The 6046-nt window shown below is 47.2% G+C and overlaps 1 protein-coding gene across 1 annotated transcript in view; it reads left to right on the plus strand.

Moving 5' to 3' along the window:
* The first annotated feature begins 255 nt into the window (after positions 1–255).
* Positions 256–6046, plus strand: part of SUN1 (Sad1 and UNC84 domain containing 1) — a 59615-nt gene continuing 53824 nt past the window's right edge. The window contains exon 1 of the mRNA XM_017894110.1: positions 256–639. The gene's annotated coding sequence lies outside the window, so the exon portion shown is untranslated. The remainder of the gene's footprint in view (positions 640–6046) is intronic.

Here is a 6046-nt window from a genome sequence, read left to right on the forward strand (position 1 = left end):
CTGCTCCTCCCCGGGGTGTCGCCGGCCGGGCCAGGGCGCGGGGTCGGGGCGGAGCTGGGAGAGGCTCGGGAGGCCGCGGCGGGCGGCGCGGGCTGGGCGTGGAGGAGCGTCCTCCCCGCGTTCTCAGGCCTCGGCCCGGGCTGCCAGCGTGGACCCCGCTGCGGGGTCCCAGCCCCTGGAAGTAGCGGCCGGGCCGTGGGTGGGGTCGTGGGAAGACGGTTTTATTTAAGAGGTGGGGTCTTGAGTTCCTGAGCGCGGGCGATCCTCCCGCCTCCGCCGCCCGAAGCGCTGGGATCACAGGTGTGAGCCATCGCGCCCGGCGGATACTCGTATTTTTTGTAGGGTTGGGGGGTTCTCTCTGTGCTCCCCAGGTCGGACTCTTAGGCTCTAGCGATCCTCTCGCCCCCACCTGCCTGGAGGCGCGCGCGCGCGGTCTCCGCGCCCTGTTGCGCCTGCAAAGTGCCCGGAACGGTGTCTGGCGCAAAATAAGCAGCGGCGGGGAACACCTTGCCACTGTCACCGTCACGGGGAGGATTTCTCCCGGCCGCCCAGGACTCCCTGGGGCAGAGGGGCGGTGAGGTCCCAGGTCTCTGCTCTCGTTTTGCAGCTTGTGGTGGCTGCGCCTGGCTCTGATTCCAGGTGGGAAGCTGCTCAGAATCGTGCCTTCTAAGCTTTAGTAATAGTATTGCTCATGGAGTGCTTGCGGCTCTAATTGCTAATGCTTTGTATGAAGGCTTTTGTGTGCAATCCATTTTTACTTCCTACATCTCCACTGTGTAGAAACATCGTGGGTTTTGGTTTGTTCTCATCTGTTGTTGGACACAATAGTGTTTTGAACCCTTTAGTTTTCTCAAATTATTTATCTAACAGTTTCCTCTTGTTTCTCTTTTTTTTTTTTTCCTGAGTGTTTTGGAAATACTGCTGTTTGGGCTGGAAGGCTTGGGCTGGCTTTATAATTTTCTGATCTTTCTTCCATTTTCTATTCTACTTTCTAGATTTCCTCTTTTTCTTCCAATGTATCTATTTAGCATTTTAGTTTGGCCATCGTATTTTAAATTTCCCAGAGCTGTTTTTTTTCTCCTTTAAAATTTGTGATATGTTCTTCATAAATGCAGTATCTTCTCATTCACCTGCTTTTTTTTTCGATTGTGCTAAAATACACGTAACATAAAACAACATTACCACCTAGTTACATAACGTTTTCATCATCCCAGATGGAAACCCTATACCTGTTAAGCAGCCACTGCCCATTCTTCCGTCTTCCCAGGCCCTGGTAATGGCTAATCTGCTTTCTGTCTCTATGAATTGGCCTGTTCTGGAGATTTCATGTAAATGGAATTATACAATATGCAGCCTCTTGTATCTGGCCTCTTTCACTGAAGATAATATCTTCAGAGTTCATGCATGTTGTAGACTGTATCAGTATTGCATTCCTTTTTATGACTGAATAATTGTCCATTGTATAGATGTACCACATTATGTTTATGCATTAGTCTGCTGATGGTCGCCTGGGCTGTTTCCACCTGTTGGCTCTTGTGAGTAATGCAGCTATTATGAACATTTGTGTATGAGTTTTTATTTGAGCACCTGTTTTCAATTCTTTGGTTATATACCAAGGAATGGAGTTGCCAGGTCATATGGCAAGTCTGTGTTTAGCTTTTTGAGGAACTGCCAAATGATTTTTCACAGTGGCCGCACCATTTTACATTTCCATCAGCAACATGTGAGTTCACTTTCTGCACATTCTCCCAACACTTAGTTTCCAAAAAGGATGACCATGCTAGTGGGTCTGAAGTGGCGTCTCATTTGGCTGTGATTTGCATGTCCCTGATGACCAGTGAAGTTGAGAATTGTTTCATGTCCATGTTGGCCATTGTATATTTTTGGAGAAATTCTCATTCAGGTCCTTTCCCGCCTACCCACCCAACCCCCTTTTTTTTTTTTTTTTTTGAGGCGGAGTCTCGCTTTGTCACCCAGGCTGGAGTGCAGTGGCGTGATCTCGGCTCACTGCAAGCTCCATCTCGCAGGTTCACGCCATTCTCCCGCCTCAGCCTCCCGAGTAGCTGGGACTACAGGCGCCCGCCACCACACCTGGCTAATTTTTTTGTATTTTTAGTAGAGATGGGGTTTCACCGTGTTAGCCAGGATGGTCTCGATCTCCTGACCTCGTGATCCGCCACCCTTGGCCTTCCAAAGTGCTGGGATTACAGGCATGAGCCACGGCGCCCAGCCTTTTTTTTTTTCCCAGGCTGGAGTGCAGTGGCACAAACTCAGCTCACCGCAACCTCTGCTTCCCGGGTTCAAGCGATTCTCCTGCCTCAGCCTCCTGAATAGCTGGGATTACAGGTGCCTGCCATCACACCCAGCTAATTTTGTATTTTTAGTAGAGATGGAGTTTCCCCATGTTGGTCAGGTTGGTCTCAAACTCCCAACCTCAGGTGATCCACCCGTGTCAGCCTCCCAAAATGCTGGGATCACAGGCATGAGCCACCCTGCCCGGCCTCTTTCTCCTTTTTTAAATTGGGTTGCCTTTTTTTTTTTTTCTCTCTATTTTTTTTTTTGAGTTGTTAGAATTCTTTATTCTGTATACTAGACCCTTATCAGATATATGATTAGTAAATACTTTCTCCCAGTCTTTGGATTGTTTCTTCACTCTCTTGTTAGTGTCCTTTGATGCACAAATTGATGAACTCTAATTTTTCTGTTTTTTCTTTTATTGCACGTACTTTTGATGTCATACCTAAGAACTCTGAAAACTCCAAGGTCAGGAGGATTTGTCCTGTGTTTTAAGAGTTGATCATTTTAGCTCTTGTATTTAGGTTTTTGATCCATTTTGAGTTCATTCTTGTGTATGACGTGTGGTAGGGTCTAACTTCGTTCTCTTGCATGTGGATATTCAATTGTTCAAGCATCATTTGTTGGCAAGACTGCTTTTTCCCTATTGAGTCGTCTTGGTGCCCTTGTCCAAATCAATTGACTATAGATGTGTGGGTTTATTTTTGGACCCTGTTCTGCAGGTCTGTATGTTTTTATGCCAATGCCACACTTTTTTTTTTCTTTTGAGATGGAGTCTTGCCCTGTTGCCCAGGCTGGAGTGCAGTGGCATGATCTCGGCTCACTGCAGCCTCCACCTTCTGGGTTCAAACGTGTCTCCCGCCTCAGCCTCCCAAGTAGCTGGAATTACAGGTGCATGCTACCACGCCCAGCTAATTTTTGTATTTTTAGTAGAGATGGGGTTTCACCGTGTTGGCCAGGATGGGCTCGATCTCCTGACCTCGTGATCCACCCGTCTCGGCCTCCCAAAGTGCTGGGATTACAGGCTTGAGCCACCGCGCCCGGCCAGTTTCAGATTGTTTATTTATTGCTAGTGTGTAGAAATGCAACTGACTTTTGTATTGATCTTGTATCCTGAAACTTTGCTGAGTTTGCTTATTAGTTCTGACAGCAGTTTTTTGGTTGATTCATTAGGATTTTCTAGATATGAGGTCATGTCATCTGAGAATAAAGGTAGTTTTACATCTTCCTTTCCAATTAGTATGCCGCCCCTGCCCCTGCTTTTCTTTTTTTTTCTTCTTCTTCTTTTTTTTTTTTTTTTGAGACGGAGTCTTGCTCTGTTGCCCAGGCTGGAGTGCAGTGGCCGGATCTCAGCTCACCGCAAGCTCCGCCTCCTGGGTTTACGCCATTCTCCTGCCTCAGCCTCCCGAGTAGCTGGGACTACAGGCGCCCGCCACCTCGCCCGGCTACTTTTTTATATTTTTTGGTAGAGACGGGGTTTCACCGTATTAGCCAGGATGGTCTCAATCTCCTGAACTCGTGATCCACCCGTCTCGGCCTCCCAAAGTGCAGGGATTACAGGCTTGAGCCACTGCGCCCGGCCAGCCCCTGCTTTTCTTAACGAATTGCTCTGGGGAGAACTTCCAGTATGGTGTTGAGCAGTGGTGAAAGTGGCCACCCTTGTCTTGTTGCTCATCTCAGGGGGAAAATTTGAATACGACATTCACTGAGTTTTTCTTTTTCTTTTTTTTTTTGAGAGGGAGTCTCGTGCCCAGGCTGGAGTGCAGTGGCCGGATCTCAGCTCACTGCAAGCTCCGCCTCCTGGGTTTACGCCATACTCCTGTCTCAGCCTCCCGGGTACCTGGGACTACAGGCACCTGCCACCTCGCCCGGCTAGCTTTTTGTATTTTTTAGTAGAGACGGGGTTTTACCGTGTTAGCCAGGATGGTCTCGATATCCTGACCTCGTGATCTGCCCGTCTCGGCCTCACCAAAGTGCTGGGATTACAGGCTTGAGCCACCGCGCCCGGCCATCATTCACTGAGTTTTTCACAGATGCCCTTCATTGTGTGAGGAGCAAGTTCCCTTCCATTCCTGGCTTGTTGAGTGTTTTTATTATGGAAAGGTGTTGGAGTTTGTGAGGTGCTTTTTCTGCACCAATTGAGATGATCACATGGCTTTGCCTAATTGCTTCTTGAACAGATTGTGAGTATTCAGTTTTTCCTGTATTTTGGTTCCATCTTATACCCTCACTTCCAATTGTAACCTAGTGCCACTATTTTTGGAGGCTTTTGGGGTTCCGTGATCGTGTTCTCCACTGCATGCTTATGACTCAACTTTTCTGGCCTAAGACAGTTTTTATTCATCTATCTAGCTCCCCAGAATGTATTACTATTTTCTTTTCTCCCTTTCTTTTTGTTCTCAATGAAATATGCCCTTAAAAAATAGCCCTTTCTCAAAGGGCTCCTTAGTAGCTGGAGTAGCTGGAACTACAGGTGCACGCCACCACTCCCAGCTAATGTTTCTATTTTTAGTAGAGACGAGGTTTTACCATGTTGATCAGGCTGGTCTCGATGTCTTGACCTCGTGATCTGCCCACCTCAGCCTCCCAAAGTGCTGGGATTACAGGCATGAGCCACGGGCGCCCGACCTGGAGACCTGTTTTCAAAGAATGCTGATGTTTAATGGGGTGTATTGTCAGCTCATCACCATTGTTTCCTGGTCCTGAATTTATGATGATCGAATGGTCTCCTAAACAGTCTGCTTTATGGTGTCTCTAGATTCTGAAAATCCAATTCAAATCTGCTTACAGTAAATGCCAGGTAGTGTTTTTTGTAGGAGAAGCTGTGATGGGATGAAACCATCCTTCAGCGTTCAACCCTTGCCCTTACCACAGCGTTTCAGGGTGAGGTGAGAGCCCCGGAATTGCGTCTCCTGGAGGCAGTTGGATTGCATGTCCTAAAGCCCACTGGTGGTTCAGGTTAAGCGGTCCTGAACACAGCGGGAAAGGGAGTTCCCACATGTGGGTTTGTCAGGCAGATTGGAAACAGGACTGTCTGGGCGGTAGGCACGGTGTCGTCGGCCTCACCTTTCCCTTTGTGTATTTGGTGGGGTGGTTGTTCTTGGGTTGCCTGCTGGAGGGTTGCAGTGTTCCGTTGATTGAAAGCCTGTCCTTGTTTTCTTCTTCCCCTTGCTTCCTAAATGTGGAGCTCGTTGCTATTTTGGACTCTGCTCACCCACTTGATTTATAGACAGAGGAGACCAGCCTGCTGCGTCCTATTTGAAGCAGTTTGCTTCCACTGGGATGTAATAAACTAGGAAGTGTCAGATGAAAAATACAGAACATGATGTTGCTTCTTACAATACACTGTTTATATATTTGTATATTGTAATTGTTTCTATTTTTTTAATTATCTTGTGTAATTTATAGTTTAAATTGTGTCTGTAATTAAGCATGCTTGTTGTGTTGGTACTTTGGTTTTCATTTAGTTGCTTAGGGGCATACAGCAAGTGGCCGTAGGTTGTGAGTTTTAGTTTAGGCGGTAATATCTGTGACAGACACTTTTCGACGTTTGTGCAGAATTAAACTGTAGGCCTCAGACAAGCAGTGTGGATGCCATCACATCTGGGTGCCGGGTTCCCTGGGTCCCAGCGATGGAGGGGAGACGCCCCTGGGGCATGTGTAGTTTGAACACAGAGCAGCCCTTTGGTCGCTTTGTTCTTAGTCATTCTGTTTATTTTGATTTTTTTTTTTTTTTTTTTTTTTTTTTTTT

Source organism: Rhinopithecus bieti, unplaced genomic scaffold (assembly GCF_001698545.2).
Source record: "Rhinopithecus bieti isolate Rb0 unplaced genomic scaffold, ASM169854v2 scaffold_1017, whole genome shotgun sequence".
Lineage (NCBI taxonomy): Eukaryota > Metazoa > Chordata > Mammalia > Primates > Cercopithecidae > Rhinopithecus > Rhinopithecus bieti.